The 19215-nt window shown below is 37.0% G+C and overlaps 1 long non-coding RNA gene across 1 annotated transcript; it reads left to right on the plus strand.

The window, feature by feature from the left end:
- Positions 1-7131: 7131 nt before the first annotated feature.
- LOC120152628 lies at positions 7132-18529 on the plus strand. Its single transcript, XR_005518694.1, has 2 exons — positions 7132-7218; positions 18329-18529. It is a non-coding gene; the product is annotated as an uncharacterized LOC120152628 (long non-coding RNA).
- The last annotated feature ends 686 nt before the right edge of the window (positions 18530-19215 follow it).

Below are 19215 nucleotides of genomic sequence, written 5' to 3' on the forward strand. Positions count from 1 at the left end.
ATTCTAAAGATAATTGTTTTTTAATTTAAATTAAAACTTAAACTAGTCTCCTAATGCAACTCTGCTCATCAATCTTCCAGAAGGCGTGCGAAGAAGGTCATCTAGAAGCTGTCGTTGACTGGACCTTCTAGAAACTGTTGCGTCATGCCCAGAGTCGTGCTCATGTCTCCAGCCGTGACCAAATAATAAAAAAATGCAGAATGCACCCGTTTTGTTACTAATTCTGGAAAGTAAGGACCTACATGAAAACAAACATAACATGACCAATTTAGCAGTAATAATTCCTCAAAATCGAAGAAATAATGAGAAAAGATTAATGATTCTGAACACTCATCAAATTCCACCTCACTTATCTCATGCTTGTCCTCAAGTATGATTAATCAAACTAGTCAAAAATTTCATTTACCGTTCTTTGTCAAGTTTCACATTCAAGGAAGCAAGGTAGAGACCACAATAACTATTCAAGTCAAGAAATCAATCAATTGAACATCACCAATTGGAACAAGTCAAGTGCAATTGTAATATCCATTCATTCATTAATCTCAATGCTTATAACTCAATACCTTATCAGGATTCACTCAAATCACTCAATGTGTTTGGGGTAAAGAAACGCTTAATGTCAAAATTGACACGATATTACCTTAAGCCTACAAGTAAATCAAATCTCCACTACTAATAAGAACAAGATGCATAAATCAAAGAGTCTTTTATTGGTTGTAACGGGGCTTAGGTAAAGGTGGGGAAAAAGGCTAAATATATGGCTAAATATTCAAGGCAAGGAACTAAGAAATAATAATGTCAACTCCATCAAAACATTAAGCACAACAAGATAAAAAGACGACATATAAACCAACAAATTTCTTTTCGAACTGCATTTTTTTTCTTTGTTGTTGTTTCTTTTTCCGTTTTTTTCTTCATGTCTTTTTTCCTTTTTTTTTCGAACAACATTTTTTCTTCTTTTTTTTTATTTTTCGAACTTCTATTTTTTTAATGGAGCATACAATGGATAATTGTTCACTTGCCCTGAAAATGGTAGAAAAGAGTGATAAAATAAAAGGCTCGGGTTTGTAAACATGGTGAAAAAAAAATGGCAATAGGCTCAAAGTGGTTAACTAAGGGAAAAATGTATGGGTAGGCTATTTAGTGGGGAAACGGAATGGTTAATCCTAAGGTGCCCAAATCATTTTTAAGCATCATGTTCATGTGTAATCTCGACAGTATTCAACATACAGTTTCTAGAATATCAATGCCAAATTCGACACACTCAATCAAACAAAATGCGAGCGAAAATGATATGCTCGTAAAGGCTCAAATCTCACCAGATTGTTTCATGCATTGAGCTAATCACATTTCAACCAATAAAATCATGGAATATCACAAAAGTACCAACTTGACACAATTCATGCTATTCACTATCAAGAATATCCTAACCTAAACAATCATGTGTTCCCAAAGAAGCATATCATTCCAAAAAATTTCAACAAGACAAAGACAATTAATGAAATTTTCGACAAATCCAATCAACACATACTAGCATCGAAACATAAAGATAAGGAAGGTGAAATTCAATCCTATACTCTACTCCCCCTCACTTAAAGCGTTTTTCCCCAAAACAAAAAAATAAAGTGCAAGAGAAGGAATAGAGTACTACCCGGATTTAATGTCTACCGCGGCTATGGCCTCGGCCATGGTGAAAGACGCTAGGACGGTGAAGTGGGCTGCCCGGTTTGATGTCCTGAACTGGAAACATTATCAAGTGGTGTCGTCGGTGGAAAACCATCATCTAATCTCCTGTAAAACCATAAACGGGATAGTACATTAGTAATCGATTAATAAAAATAGAATATAAATTTACCCTAGGAGTATTATCCGTTGTTACTGAATGATTGGAACAAAATGTAAATTCAGTAGGCGTGGTCGAGTGGAAGAGGTTGCCACAGTTGGCATGGACTAGAATGACGAAGACGACGAGAGCAGCGAAGAGGAACAACGAACAGTGCTTGGTCTGGGGTGGAGGAACGTTGGTGTTGTCGGGTCGGTTTCGTGTGCGCACCATCATGGAGTAGAGAGGAGCAGATGGCATGGGAACTTGTTAGCGAAGTCGTAAGGTTCGGTGATGCCGTCGACAGTGAGGAGAAGAAGGAGCGACGGTTTTGTATTTATTTGGGGATGGCTATCGAGTTGGAGAAGATGAAAGGGGGTGGGTTTAAGTTTGGTTACTTCCGTGGGGTGTTTGAATTGGAAGTAAATGGGGTTTTTGTTTTTGTTTTTTTTGTGTATATAAAGTTGAGTTTAAAATTAAAAAGTGAATTGATAGAGATTAGGGTTTAATGATAATAGGTGTTTTGAAATTTGAAAAAGTTGAGTGATAATAGGGATGGGGCCCATGGCATAGTAAGATGGGGGAATTGAGGAGTGTGGGCAGCAGAAAGTAGACAAAAGGTGGGAAAATTGTTTTTGGGTTTTACTAACGTGCGCCCAAGCCTCCCTTGGGTTTTGCTAACGTGCGCTGTTAATGAAACGGTGCGCACATGCTTCTCCTTCCTTTTTTTTCTTCTGTTCGACCGTGTACTGCACTGTAGGATCCGAATTTGGCACTGTTCGAATGAAAATTTCACAATTCTTCGTCGTTTAAGTTTGAATAAAAATATTTGGTTCCTGCAAAATAAAAATAAAAATTAAATTAAACATGCTTGATCGAATAAAAATAAAAAGTAAAAATAAAAATTTAGCGGATAAACAATGGGTTGCGTCCCATGAAGCGCTTTTGTTTAACGTCGTTAGCTCGACGACCTGATTCAGACTACAGGTTCCGTGACAGACACTTCCACTTCATTCGCTTTTTCCAACTAAGAAATTTCTTTTAAAAATTCTCATTAAGATTTCTTCAGATATTTCCTAAATTAAGAATCTTTTCGAAAAGAATGGTCATCAAAACATCGTTTTTACCAAAAAATGATTTCTTCAAATGATTCCATGATGGTTTCGACTTAATTTTTGGTACCTGCAAAAGAGAAAGTAAATCTTTAATTTTTAAAGGAGTTAAGATCAAATTTGAATCGACAACTGAAATATTTTCCAACTCTCTTATGTCATCTTTTTTATCATCCGATTCCTTGCATAAATCATCAACGAAGTTAGATTCATCATCAACAAGCTCAGTAATGCCAACAAAATTAATACTATGCACATTGTCTGGATATCTCATTGCTTTATAAATATCAAATTTTAAGATCTCACCGTCGAACTCCATAGTAAGAATACCGCTTCAAACGTCAATTTTTGCATTTGCCGTTCTTAGAAAAGGACGACCGAGGAGAATTTCAGAACCAATTTTGCTACGATCATTTTCCATATTAATCACATAAAAATCAGCATGGAAAATTAATTCTTCTACCTCTACTAGAACATTTTCTATGAGTCATTCAGGATAAATAATTGAATTGTCGGCTAGCTGAAGTGTAACTCTCGTCTCTTTCAAAGGCTTGGTGAAAATTAAATTATAGACGGAGAGAGTCATTACATTGATAGAGGCACCTAGATCGCACATAGCTCGCTTGATTTTAACCTCACCGATTTTACAAGGTACTGAAAACATACCTTGGTCTTTATACTTTGGTGGATGCGGTCGTTGGAAAGTTGCTGAGACGTTCACACTTAAATCCACCTTCTCGTTTCCGGTAAGTTGCCTTTTATTAGTGCAGAGTTCCTTCAAGAACCGGGCATACCTTGGAACTTTCCGGATAACCTCAAGGAGAGGTATGTTAACTTCTACCTTCCGAAGTTTGTCTAATATTTCCTTTTCCTCAGTTTTTTATTCTTTTTAACTAACCTCGATGGAAAAGACGGTGGTACGTCATAGGGGGATGGCATCGTGTCATCCATTTGTTCTTCATCATTCTCTTTCTAGAATCCTGCGTCAGCTGCTTCTTCTTCTATTTGGGAGTTCAAAGTTTCTTCTTTCTTCTGGGATCTTACGCTTACTTCCTTTGGGTCTGGTTGTTCAACAATTGTACTGCTTCGGAGGGTGATGGTGCTAACATTTTCTATTGGATTCGACTCAGTTTGTGATGATAGCCTCCTTTGTGACTCTAATCTTCGTACGGCTTGAGTCAGTTGGCTTATCTATTTGTCCATCTCTTGGAAGTTGGCTTCAGTTCGAGTCTGAAATTTTTCCTGGGATAGTGCTAACCTCTCGACAATCGATTCTAATGATGACTTCTGCAGTTGTTGTGGCGGTGGAGGTCTCACTTGATAGCCTTGATTCGGTCTTGGGTTCTGAGCATAACTGAAGTTTGGATGATCCCTCCATCCTGGGTTGTATGTATTACCGTAAGGATTATAAGCTCTTTGGGGAGGTCCCAGAAATTTTCTGACTATGTTGAATTGAGCTGCTGCATCATCTTGAATCAGTGGACAACCGTCTGTTGGATGATCAGGTAATGCACATATTCCACATAATCGGTTTTGTCCTATCTTTCCTGCAACAAGAGAGTGTACAAATTCAGTTAACTTGTCTATTTTATCTTCTAAGGAAGATGAACTTATCTCATGAACCATTCGGGAAGGTTCATTGTTTGTGCGAAGTTATTGGGAATTTGCAGCCATCGTCGAAATTAAGTCTCTAGCCTCAGTAGGAGTCATATTCACCAAGGCTCCACCGCTGGCAGCATCGATCATCTTCATTTCTAGGGGAGATAATCCTTATTAAAAGTATTGAAGGAGTGTTTGTTTGGTTAAACCATGTTGTGGGCAACTAGAACATAACTTCTTAAACCGCTCCCAGTAGTCGTAAAGTGACTCTCCATCAAGATGCTTGATTCCAAGTATTCTCCTTCGTAGTTCACTTACTTTCACCACAGGAAAAAACCTGTCAAGAAAAAGATGAGTCATTTGAGCCCATGTAGTAACAGAATTAGGAGGAAGATAAAATAACCACTCCTTAGCCGAATCGGCTAATGAAAAAGGAAAAGCTCTAAGTTTTATTTGGTCCTCCGTTACTCTGTGGTCTCATGCTGGAGCAGACCATATGAAATTCCTTGAGATGTTTGTGTGGATCCTCGTTTAGTAGTCCGCGGAATGTAGGGAGGAGATGAATAAGGCCAGTTTTCAACTGGTACGGAGTTTCTCCTTGAGGAAAATCAAAGCAAAAAGGCTCTTGTTCAGTTCCGGGGTAGTAGGATCGGCCATCAGAATTGTATTAACGGATTCACCTGAGTTTGATTCTTCTTCTGGATTTTATTGTTGTCTCTTTCTTTCCCGAAGTGTCTGTGTGTGGAGTCTCCTAGCTTTGGCTTCAATCTCCGGGTCGTACTCCACTAATGCTCCCGAATTAGACCTGGTCATAAATCAAAAGCAAACAAAAAATTAGTAACTTTGGCGAAGTCCTCGACAACAGCGCCAATTTGACAACTATCATTTTCGATGTCAAATAAATTCCTTTTTCTCAATCAATAAATAAAGGAAATTCATAGTATAGAGAAATATGGGTCGATTCCACAAGGACTTAGAAAATTCTGAATTTCTGTCTGAATTATTTATGTCAGGCGTGGATATAGAAAATGGGGGGATTTTTGGTAAAAACATATTTAAGTAGTAAAGAAAAATGATTAAATAAATAAAAATAATTTAAATAAAAATAAGAGAGTAGAGATTGTGAATAAATACCGTAAAAATAGCCTCAAGCTTTGCTTTGACTCAATTTCCTTTAGATCATCGAATATGATTTTCCCTCTGGGATTCACGTCGGTTACTTTGTCTACAAGGGCTATCCCCGTAACTCTATCTTGTATACCGAATACCCAAGGCAATCTTTGATTCCGACTTTGGTAATTGATTCTAACAACATCAATTGTCGCAGATCAATTACCGTTTATGTTCGTGGCGTCCGACTCGGATTGTTGCTTCAATAACCGTCAATTCCGATCTCAAATCCCTCTTGGCAAAGCTATCTCGCCAAGTGTGTTCCCAGGAAGTCGAATTGCTTTCTATAAGCCAAATCTTCCTCCCACACGTTTAATCGCAACATTCTTTTAGCCAAAGTCAATCTTTGAATTCGAAAACTGTTTTGATTTTGTAAAATAAGCGCAAAGATTGAGAGAGATATTCCGAAGATATTAAGGGCTTGTTTCAATTCTCCCGTTGGAATTGAGTCATCGCGACAGCTCTCAGCTTATGAAAAGTTTAGCTAAGCGTGACAAAAGTCATACTTAGCATTTGAAAACAAAGCTTGAAAAATAAAAAAAAAATGAAAAGAACTTGAAAAGTAAAAAGAGAAAGCTTTTATAAAAACTAGAGAGAAAAGAATATTGTAATCTGAATGATGAGTTTAGGCTTACCCCAAGTGGTTTTTTATAGCATCTCAAAGCCTAAAGGAAAAACAAAGAAAACAAATAAAATAATCCTAAAGATAATTATTTTTTTTAATTTAAATTCAAACTTAAACTAGTCTTCTAATGCAACTCTGCTCGTCAATCTTCCAGAAGGCGTGCGGAGAAAGTCTTCTAGAAGCCGTCGCTGACTGGACCTTCTAGAAACTGCCACGTCAGACCGCGTCATGCCCAAAGTCGTGCCCATGTCTCCAGCCGTGACCAAATAATTAAAAAAATACAGAATGCGCCCGTTTTGTCACTAATTCTAGAAAGTAAGGACCTACATGAAAAAAAAACATAACACAACCAATTTAGCAGTAATAATTCCTCAAAACCGAAGAAATAACGAGCAAAGATTAATGATTTTGAACACTCATCATTTATTGGTATGAAGGTGAGTGATTCTTTTGTGTGTTGTGCATTATAGTTATGCATACTTTGATTGCCTCTTTCTAGAAGTATCCTTTTAAAAGTTGTGTAGTCTTATTAAACGGCTGATGCAAAAACTTTTACTAGACTTGAAAGAGAAATGCGATATTGTCCTTTGTTTGTAATGCTACTGAGTTGTAGATGATCTGGAATCTCGAATTTGTTCTCCTAAATTTCTTTGTTGTCTAATAAGATTTTATGTTTACCATTTCAAGATTTCTGTCTGGTATTCCTCAAAGTGCAGCTCTCACAGAATGGATTGTTTCTGGAAGTTATTTTGCTCGAATATTAAGCTTTAAGTGTTTATTCAGTACTCGTACATTTTACTCCTGCAGATCTAAAAGCAAAAGTTGATGAATTTGGCTGTGATCGATGTAAAGTTTTAAGTCTCTTAGGTGGATTTTTCTTTTGGTTGAAGGTAGTATCCTATATCATTGGAGTATCTTATTCTTTTCATGTTCATCCATTTTCATCCTGCCAAAATTCTTCTTAGATGCTAAGATATTTTTCCTAGAAAATCCAGAGCTGGGAAAAATAGGGTGGATTTTGAAGTAGGGGGAAAAGGGTATAATGCAATTTGATCCCATTTTAAAATCCGAATTCTTTATTTTTCTTAAAGTATGCAAGTTTGACATATATTCGAAAATGAGTATGGGGGTATGTTCTTATAAAAAGAGGAAAAACTTAGAAAAATTGAAGTATCTGTCTTGGGACACATAATCATATCTGACGTTCACCTTAGTCCGAGTAGCATAGGTCTTGAAGTGGGATTAAAGTCTAATGATTACAATTTGGTCCATATATATATTATATTGTCGTAACCGTCTTTCGGGTTGGGCCCCGGAATTGGGCTTCGACTTGAAAAATAGGGATTGGAGTCGCCACCGACCACTTTAAAACAAATTTAGGTGGGTCGGACACCATCTTAACTGATCTGCGTTGTACCAGAAACGTGTCGGGCTCGGGAGTCGGTTACGGTCAAGGAAGGATTAGCACCCTTGAACCGCCCTTTCGGTACCAATTAATTCGTCGGTTGTCTTAATCGCAAAAATAAAAAATTAAATTAAAATTTAAAATATTCAATTCGAATTGTTTACCTCTGATTTGTTGAAATTCTTCTAAAAAAATCAAAAACGTTAGGGGGAAAAATAACAATAAATAAATATTAAATGAATCAAAAAAAGTCGAAAGAAAAGAAAAAAAATTTATAATAAGGCGAAAATAATATATACATATATATATGTATATATATAGAAAAACATAAAAAAAATAAGATAGTTGTAATAAATAAATAGAACTATATACAAAATCAATTAAACAATAAATCAAAAAAAAAAAAAAACAACTATACATGTATATATATAAGTATGTATATAAATCCCGAAAAAAAATGATAAAAAGAAAAATAATAATGAAATAGAAATAATAATAATAATAATAGTTATAAATATGTAGAAGTGACTAAATAGGAATAAAATGGCAATAGAAGGTCGAATTGGAACACAAAAAGATCTCCTTTAAGTGAAATAGGACTGAAACGTAAATATGATTTCCTTTAAGTGGCCAAGATGAAACGTATACAAAGTAAGGCCCCTCTACACGGTTTACCATGCGTTGACCCGAGAGATGCCCTAGACTCACCTAAACGACGTCGTTCTGGGGGTTTATATACCCCTTATATGCGATTTTGGCTATCACTCTCCCTCATTTCCTAATCTGGCCGTTCTCTCCTCCTCTTTTATCTTTCTGATACAAACATCAACCACACAAAAACCTTACAACCTCTTACCCAGAAAATGTTTTGATGGCCTTTCACTTTCCCGGTGGTTTCTTCGGCGAGATGCACTCCGAGCCTTCGCTTGGATACTGTTGGCTTCGGCTTCACTTATTTTCGATGGGTTTTTTGTGTTTATTGTTATGCTTTTGCTCTTGGTTGATGGTTGCGATTATGTTTGGCTTTGTGTTTCGTTTGAGTTTCTCGTTGATCTTGTTTTGGTTATTTGGTTTACTATGTTTATGCTTCTGAGATTTGCGTGGATCCCCCTGTCCCGTTCTGTCTGGGGTATTTATACTCTCTCGGCCGGTGAGCGTTACCGAACTTCACGGGATGGGTCAGTCCCGTGTGGTGGCGCGATTTTCGGCCTGTGGGAGACTGAGCTGTTGTGACTCGATTCTTGCGAGATTTGCGTTCTGTTATGGAACGTGTTTGTTGCATGTTTGACCGGTTTCATTTCCGGTGACGACTGATGCTTCTGGCCGTTGAAATTGCTTCTGGATGTTGACTTGCTTTCTGGCCGTTGGATTGGGTCAGATCCAACGGTCCAGATTGACCTGTGCCTTTTCCCTTTTTTGCCGTTGATTCGTGCGGTGCCTTAACATATGCTGAAACCCTAACTTTGAACTTTAGGCTGGATCAGGCCCTCGAGACTTATTGGACTGTTTGGACCCTGAAAAAAAAACATAAAAGAAAATAATAAAAAGAAAATAAAATAATAATACTGATATAATATAATTATATAATACATATTTCAAAAATATTTTTAAATATATTATATTTAAAAAAGTTTTCAAAACTATATTATATAGTTTTCAAAATGTTTTAAAAATATTATATAAGTTTAAAAAACGTTTTTAAAACTATATTATATAATTTATTCAAAAATGTTTTTAAAACTACATATATAATTTATTCAAAAATGTTTTTAAAACTATATTATATAAGTTTTTAAAATGATTTTAAAATTATATGTTATATATTTTCTAAAATGTTTTAAAAACTATATGTTATAGTTTTCAAAAATTTTAAAAAACTATATATTACCCATATTTTCAAAATGTTTTCTTTTTTAAAAACTATATATTATATATATTTTCAAAAACCGTTTGCAAACCATATAATATGTATAGGTATATGTATAAAAAAAAATGGACGGAAATTAGTGTCTACAGCTGCCCCTCTTTGTCCTTTTTCGTGGAACGAAAAATAGGACAAAGATAAAAAGACACAAATTTTCGTTCAGTGGGTTGAAGAAAAACCCCCTGTCGGATTGAGCTGCGGATGACCCCTCCGTCGTGAAGTCAAGTCAATCTTGAAATGATATGGAATTGAATCGGAATGCGACTTCTTGTTGCCCAATTGTAGTCAACCTCGGTCTTTCCTCAGTTTAAGGACCTTGGTTAAAAGTTCGGCTGGAAAATATTTCTTTGACTTCACCATCTGGCTTGACAAGCCCTCGAGCTGAATAAAATCGAACTCGAAAAGTCTTTGTTGACAAATAGCTTTTCTCGACTTAAGCTATGTTGCTGGAAAACGATTTTTATCACTGAGGCACAGTTAACCCAGGTCTTCTTCTGGACTTGAAAATCTCGATTACAGCCGGACAGTAGTGTGATTCTGATTAGAATCGAACTCGACAGTTTTATTGACAGATAGCCCTTCTTGCATTGAGTTATTCTGTAAGCTTGATTTGCCTCTAAGTTGAATATCGAACTCGAAGGTCTTTAGCAGATAGCCCTTCTCGACTTAAGCTATGCTGCAAATGATGTGCCTTGGAGCTGAGCGGAGTCGAACTCGAAGGTCTTTTGGTCACAGATAACCCTTCTAGCCTTGAGTTATGCTGTAAATGATGTGCCCTCGAAGCTGAGTGTAATCGAACTCGGGGTCTTTGGCAGATAGCCCTTCTCGACTTAAGCTATGCTGCAAATGATGTGCCTTGGAGCTGAGCGTAGTCGAACTCGAAGGTCTTTTGGTCACAGATAACCCTTCTAGCCTTGAGTTATGCTGTAAATGATGTGCCCTCGAAGCTGAGTAATCGAACTCGGGGGTCTTTGGCAGATAGCCCTTCTCGACTTAAGCTATGCTGCAAATGATGTGCCTTGGAGCTGAGCGTAGTCGAACTCGAAGGTCTTTTGGTCACAGATAACCCTTCTAGCCTTGAGTTATGCTGTAAATGATGTGCCCTCGAAGCTGAGTGTAATCGAACTCGGGGGTCTTTGGCAGATAGCCCTTCTCGACTTAAGCTATGCTGCAAATGATGTGCCTTGGAGCTGAGCGTAGTCGAACTCGAAGGTCTTGGTCACAGATAACCCTTCTAGCCTTGAGTTATGCTGTAAATGATGTGCCCTCGAAGCTGAGTGTAATCGAACTCGGGGGTCTTTGGCAGATAGCCCTTCTCGACTTAAGCTATGCTGCAAATGATGTGCCTTGGAGCTGAGCGTAGTCGAACTCGAAGGTCTTGGTCACAGATAACCCTTCTAGCCTTGAGTTATGCTGTAAATGATGTGCCCTCGAAGCTGAGTGTAATCGAACTCGGGGGTCTTTGGCAGATAGCCCTTCTCGACTTAAGCTATGCTGCAAATGATGTGCCTTGGAGCTGAGCGTAGTCGAACTCGAGGGTCTTTGGTTAGCAGATAACCCTTCTTGACTTAAGTTATACTGCAAATGATGTGCCTTCAAGCTGAACGTAGTCGAACTCGAGGGTCTTTGGCAGATAGCCCTTCTTGACTTAAGCTATTCTGCAAATGATGTGCCTTGGAGCTGAGCGTAGTCGAACTCGAGGGTCTTTGGTTAGCAGATAACCCTTCTTGACTTAAGTTATACTGCAAATGATGTGCCTTCAAAGCTGAACGTAGTCGAACTCGAGGGTCTTTGGCAGATAGCCCTTCTTGACTTAAGCTATTCTGCAAATGATGTGCCTTGGAGCTGAGCGTAGTCGAACTCGAAGGTCTTGGTGGGCAGATAGCCCTTCTGGCCTTGAGCTAAGCTGCAAATAGTTTGTTTAAAAATGGCTTCCCTTTACGGGTCGAAAACGATCATGATTCTTCAGGTGGTTCCCCTAAGCTGGTCTGGGAAAACCTACTGATAAATTCTGACAGCCGGATATCTTCCGTCGTGGAATTGAAATCTGGCTTGAAAGTGTTAACTGAAAAGATGTTGCTCATTGTTGAGTTGAACTGAACTGAATTTGATCTGAATTGGTTCTCGAACCCATCTGAAATTGGTTCTGAGATCTGTATATATGTAAAGTCGATTGAGGTGTAGCTTCTTGCTGCTGAGTTACACCATTGTTCTTTAAAGGTGCCTGCAAGAGTAGCCTTCATCCTGAAGTCGAAGCTTGACTCTGAAAGCTGCAAAATTATGCATGCTAAAATGAATGTAATGCACCTAAGTATGTCTAAGATGCATGCAACATGAATAAATTATGTGTTATTCTTGGATGGAGTCTCGTGCTTTGCCTGCCAATCTCCTCCATGTAATCGATCGTGCCCCATTTGCTTCTCGAGCTTGGGCTTTACAGACATTTCATATCTGAGATTGTTCTGTTTGAAACGTTTTTCTCCTTTTCTTGTTTCAGGAGGGAGAAATGATAAAAATGTTGTAAAGTATTATTCGCAATTGAATCAAATTGTAAATGTGAGTTCAAAAAAAATATCAAAGGAATCAAGAGCTCTTTTAATGCTTTCAGAGTTACAAATCTTTGACAAATGTTCAAAGGGACGAGTCGGCTTTAGGTTGACCTCCTTTCTAAGGTTTTTTTGGTAAAAACGTCATTTTTTTAAATATCGCAACATGCTTTGGCACTTTAATTGGGTGCGGACAAAATGACGCAACTAGCATGATCAATTACTAGACCTTTTATCTCAGTCCTCTGAAATCTTTCATTTGTTCAAGCTTTGTAGGCTCTTCCAACAAAGGCAGCAAAAACGGTCTAAAATGAAATTCTGAGTGCTCGTGTGTAGTTGACTATAACAGGTGTTCCTTAACTCCTTAGTCCATTTTACCGAAAATTTTAGATAAATTTGATTTAATTTGTCATTATCTGGCTACTGAATCCATAAAGCCGGGGCATTTAACCAATTGCCTTAGAGGGACAACTTAACATTATAATCACTCTTATCAAGTCAACTGAAGGGTTCATCTCATCACAGAGTTTTCAACCTGACAAGAGCAGTGGAGCAAACACCGAATTGCCAAGTGTCCGAGCAATGTCATGGTTTGAACGTAATCTACTCATAAGGCCAGGGCTTTCAAGTTCCTCTATAACCAATTGCCTTAGCGGAATAGCTCAGTTTTTATGGATTTAATTTCTTAAGATTGTTAAGAAGAACCTGTTATAGCCAGGTATTTGTTGAAAGTCAACAATTTCATCTTTAGAGTTTAATTTTCAAGCAGCTGACCTAACTAGATTCACATACGACTCTTCATTTGTAAGATCATCATCGTCATTGAACATCTTAAAAAACATAGTAATTGTCATATGCAAATGATGCCCCATGTTGTCCGTACCTTATGAAAGGGAAATTGGTTAATTCTAAGAACTGGATAAGGTCAAAGTCCTTGTTTTAAATCATGTTACTTCGTCAAAGATTCGTAACTTTGAACCGTTTACAGTTTCTTAATTCAGATGATATTCAAAGAATTGTGAGTTGCAAATGTGATTCATTGCTTACAACCTTTAAAGTAACATAAATTTGATTAAAATGTCTTTACAAAAACTTGAGAAAAGAAAAAAAAAAAATGGAAGAAAAACAAAGTCAAACAGAATGCCTCAAATGATGAAATGATATCCCTCACTTGGATGCCCCCAAGTTGTTGAAGTCGATCCAGTTCTGGTTGCGCATCTTTTGTACAACCCTCTTGAATGCGTAACAGTTCTCAATTGTGTGCCCTGGGACTCCGCCGTGATATTCACAATACGCATTCTCATCATACCACTTGGGGTATGGGGGCTTCATGGGTTCTACTGGATATGGTGACACCACATGGGTGTCAAGAAGTTGCTGGTAAAGCTCTTTGTAGGTCATGGGAATTGGGTCGAAATGTTCCCTTTCCCTCCTGGAATCTTGTTTAGAAGTACCTAACGGTACAGCTGCAGTTGATTTTGGGCTGGAGATAACACCTTTGCTGGAGTGTTGATGTTATTAACCTCTCCATCCCTCTCCTCATAGGAGGCTTCTTACTGGCTTCCCCATCCTTAATCTGCCTTGCTTTATGGCCGACTCAATCATTTCTCCGGCCATAACCAAGTCTGAAAAGCTTCCTGATGTGATCGCCACCAGATGCCCGAAGTATGAGCCTTCAGAGTCTGCACGAAAAGTTTCCGAGTTCCTTTTCATCTAACGGTGGATGAACTTGCACAGCCAAGTCCCTCCATTTTTGTGCGTACTGCCTGAAACTCTCGTTATGCTTCTTTTCCATGTTTTGTAGCATAACTCGATCTGGCCTTATGTCATTGTTATGCTTGTATTGTTCCAGAAATGACTTGGCCAGGTCCTTCCTCTTGATATTTGATCGGCTTAGCTGGTTGTACCACCGAATGGCTGAGCCCGACAGACTATCCTGAAAGCAGTGGATCAGAAGTTGGTCGTTTCCTCCATATCCTGTCATCTTTCGGCAGAACATGGTGATGTGAGTGGATGGGCAACTATTCCCGTCAAACTTCTCGAACTCGGGGACTTAAATTTCGGGGGAAGAACCAAGTCCGGGACTAGACAAAGTTCCGCTGCATCGATTTCATGGTAGTCACGGTCTCCTTTGACTATATTCATTTGGTCCTCCAATTGTTTGATTTTTCCTCCATCTTCCTCGCTTTTACCTTCGTCCAAATCCGGTACATGGTAATAACCCGGATTGTTCTTAGGGTTGAATACAGAGGACGAGGGCTTTTTTGCAGCAGATGAGTCCCCTCGAAGTTCTGGTAAGATTTCAGGTGAGATAACCACCTGTGGGGTAGGTTGTATAGTTACCCCTTCCGATGAACCTGCCCCAGGCGCACTGGTCTGTTGTAAGCCAACTAACTTGGCGATCTGATCAACCAAGGACTCTTGGTTCTTTGTGATTGTTTCCAGAGTATTTCGACTGTTCTGGTTTATTTTGTCTTCTAGTTCCTTTTGTAGTTTTAACATATTCGATTTGTGTAATTCTGGCTTCCATCCTCTTCTTCAAACGAGTGTTATGTGGATGGGGTGTGTCCAGTACTTGAGGCGGTGTATCCAGTATTTACTCCTTTCTGATGCGACATGTATATATTAGTTAATGTGAATGCAAACAAAATGCACAAAAATAAGAAATGCAAAATGTCTAAATATGTGATGCATGAAATGTCTGAGGCATTGATCCAAAAAATGTGCCTGTTATTCTGAATAACCCCTATTGGTGACAAAAGTGTTACGTCTGAAGAGACAAAAAACTCTTTTGATGGTACGAGTCATGTACAGCTTCTGACAGGTTGATTCGTCTTTTTCACTAGTTGAATATCCTGCCGAACCATCCGGCTCCTTTGGCTAAAATGTGCAAATAATGATGCTTGCCCCAAAAGGTCGAAGGACTGCATCTCCGGCTCTCACTATCTGCCGAGCTTGTTTCTAAAATGCCATTGGAGCGAGAGAAACTATCCAAAGCTTGCTTCTTGAATTCATCAGCAATGGCATCCCGCTCAGTTAGGGTTTCACCATCTTGTTCTTGTTTTTTTAAAAGGAGCGACCGGGTCAGTGACCTTTTCCTCGTATTGCCCCTGCAACTTTGCCTTTGAGTATTCTTGACCACGGCTGGACTTCTGAGTTTTTTATCTCTTTGTATTGTAACCCCTTTGTCCATTATATTGATTATTCATGTTTAACAAACACATTTTTGGTGGATCAACACCCGTTTTAAATGATGCGAATGATGAAAATAAATAAAATAAAACAAAAATAAAAAGAGTTAGTGAAGTAAATCAAAACAAAAATGAAAAAATCCTACCCCACATGATATCTACCCCACATGCTTTAATTCCTACCGGATGATCTCTATCCCGTATGCTAATTTCAAACAAATCCTAACCGCATATTGTCTAGTTCGCATGCTTTGAACAGAAAGTAAAGCATGAAATAAAACAGCCTAGGGTTTGAAGTGAGGTTTGAGGTGGGCTCTAATTCTCCATAGTCTCCCGGTTTAGGTTCTAAAAAGGTACTCGAGTCTCCTTGCCGGTACCCCCTTGGGCTTGCCAGACCCTTAGTCCTAAGCTCATTACAAGCTTGTGTGGACTAAGTTAAACTCGAGAGGACACATTCCCTTATGCCCATACGGTGAATAAATTCACACGAAGACATAAGGTATATGAATCCCGAAGGCTACTTGCTAGGCATATGCGGTGAATAAATTCACACGAATGCGTCGCTTTCACCCCCACTTAAAAGGGTTCGGAGCTCGGGTTTAGAGCTTAGAGATGACAATTTTGAAAAAATCTGAAATCATTAAAAAACATCAGTACAACTATTATTTGAAACAAATCAAAGGTAAATAATTGGAATCGAATAGATAAATTAAAATTTAAATTTACAATTTTCGCATAAAAAGACAACGGAAAATTAATTCTGGCCTGACTCACTTACCTTTCCCCAGCGGAGTCGCCAAACTGTCGTAACCGTCTTTCGGGTTGGGCCCCGGAATTGGGCTTCGACTTGAAAAAGGATTGGAGTCGCCACCGACCACTTTAAAACAAATTAGGGGGTCGGACACATCTTACCTGATCTGCGTTGTACCAGAAACGTGTCGGGCTCGGGAGTCGGTTACGGTCAAGGAAGGATTAGCACCCTTGAACCGCCCTTTCGGTACCAATTAATTCGTCGGTTGTCTTAATCGCAAAAATAAAAAATTAAATTAAAATTTAAAATATTCAATTCGAATTGTTTACCTCTGATTTGTTGAAATTCTTCTAAAAAATCAAAAACGTTAGGGGGAAAATAACAATAAATAAATATTAAATGAATCAAAAAAGTCGAAAGAAAAGAAAAAAAAATTTATAATAAGGCGAAATAATAATATACATATATATATGTATATATATAGAAAAACATAAAAAAAAAAAAAATAAGATAGTTGTAATAAATAAATAGAAACTATATACAAATCAAAACAATAAATCAAAAAAAAAAAAACAACTATACATGTATATATATAAGTATGTATATAAATCCCGAAAAAAATGATAAAACAGAAAAATAATGAAATAGAATAATAATAATAATAGTTATAAATATGTAGAAGTGACTAAATAGGAATAAAATGGCAATAGAAGGTCGAATTGGAACACAAAAGATCTCCTTTAAGTGAAAAGGACTGAAACGTAAAATATGATTTCCTTTAAGTGGCCAAGATGAAACGTATACAAAGTAAGGCCCCCTCTACACGGTTTACCCTGCGTGACCCGAGAGATGCCCTAGACTCACCTAAACGACGTCGTTCTGGGGGGTTTATATACCCCTTATATGCGATTTTGGCTATCACTCCCTCATTTCCCTAATCTGGCCGTTCTCCTCCTCCTTTATCTCCTTTCTGATACAAACATCAACCACACACAAAACCTTACAACCTTACCAGAAAATGTTACTTTGATGGCCTTTCACTTTCCCGGTGGTTTCGGCGAGATGCATTCCGAGCCTTCGCCTTTGGATACTGTTGGCTTCGGCTTCACTTATTTCGATGGTTTTGTGTTATTGTTATGCTTTTGCTTTGGTTGATGGTTGCGATTATGTTGGCTTTGTGTTTCGTTTGAGTTTCTCGTTGATCTTGTTTTGGTTATTTGGTTTACTATGTTTATGCTTCTGAGATTTGCGTGGATCCCCCTGTCCCGTTCTGTCTGGGGTATTATACTCTCGGCCGGTGAGCGTTACCGAACTTCACGGGATGGGTCAGTCCCGTGTGGTGGCGCGATTTTCGGCCTGTGGGAGACTGAGCTGTTGTGACTCGATTCTTGCGAGATTTGCGTTCTGTTATGGAACGTGTTTGTTGCATGTTTGACCGGTTTCATTTCCAGTGACGACTGATGCTTCTGGCCGTTGAAATTGCTTCTGGATGTTGACTTGCTTTCTGGCCGTTGGATTGGGTCAGATCCAACGGTCCAGATTGACCTGTGCCCTTCCCTTTTTGCCGTGATTCGTGCGGTGCCTTAACATATGCTGAAACCCTAACTTTGAACTTTAGGCTGGATCAGGCCCTCGAGACTATTGGACTGTTTGGACCCTGAAAAAAAACATAAAAAGAAAATAAAAAAGAAAATAAATAATAATAACTGATAATATAAATTATATAATACATATATTTCAAAATATTTTAAAATATATTATATTAAAAAAGTTTTCAAAACTATATATATAGTTTTCAAAATGTTTTAAAAATATTATATAAGTTTTAAAAAACGTTTTTAAAACTATATATTATAATTTATCAAAAATGTTTTTAAAACTACATATTATAATTTATTCAAAATGTTTTTAAACTATATATTATATAAGTTTTAAAATGATTTTAAAATTATATGTTATATATTTTCTAAAATGTTTTAAAAACTATATGTTATATAGTTTTCAAAAATATTTAAAAAACTATATATTACCATATTTTCAAAATGTTTTCTTTTTTAAAAACTATATATTATATATATTCAAAAACCGTTTGCAAACCATATAATATGTATAGGTATATATGTATAAAATAAAAAATATGGACGGAAATTAGTGTCTACATATATATATTCCACGTTTGTCAGAATACTGCTCATGAAGGTGTATTCAAGCCTTGGATGGACTCTTTGTATTTGAATGCTTTGGGATGACTACAGCTTTTGTATAAATCTAGCAATATATATACCTTAGTGTTATAGTGCTACTGTTAACATATGCAGCAATTGTTGCACTGGCACACATTTTGTTTCTAGTTTTGGTAATTGATTTGTTTTTTTCTAATTCTCCGTTTGAAAACTATGAAAATGAGAATTTGGATTAAGACTTCACTTGGTATGCAGATGGTAAGAATGAAATGTACATGTTATGGATAAGTAGTTAAGCTGAATATAATATGTCATTGAAAGTATACAAATATGGATTTATCAAGTCTAAAAAGTATTTTAGGAATTTTAAATATTAGGGAAAAATGAATTTTCTCTGCAGATGATAACTTTGAAAAAAATAATAAATCAATGGATTAGGAAAATAATTATTAATATTATATTTTAAATATTTTATTATGAAAAATTATTTGATATATAAATTGTATAAAATTTAAATTAGTTTATTTTAATCCTATAACCTTACATTTTAACCTCTAAATCTTAAATCTTAAACATTAAATAAAGCAAATCACATTCAAATATAAAATTGTAGTCTAAATTCTAGATTGTGTATCAAATTTCCTCTATTATTTAATTTCAGAAACTTTTGGATTCCTTTTAAAATTATGAAATCTTTATCTATTTGGTTGTCTGCCACTTATATTACATTTTCTTATTAACTTTATGATCCCCTTGAAAAAGTACAAAGCAAAAGGCCTTTTGCTTTGGTAATTATCGTTTGATCTTAATATCTAAGATGGAAGCAGCCAAAATTTAGGTATTGGATTCAGTCAACTGAGTGGGTTAGTTTTAAGGTAAATTATTGT

The sequence above is a fragment of the Hibiscus syriacus genome, unplaced genomic scaffold (genome assembly GCF_006381635.1).
Source record: "Hibiscus syriacus cultivar Baekdansim isolate YM2019G1 unplaced genomic scaffold, ASM638163v2 tig00111095_pilon, whole genome shotgun sequence".
Lineage (NCBI taxonomy): Eukaryota > Viridiplantae > Streptophyta > Magnoliopsida > Malvales > Malvaceae > Hibiscus > Hibiscus syriacus.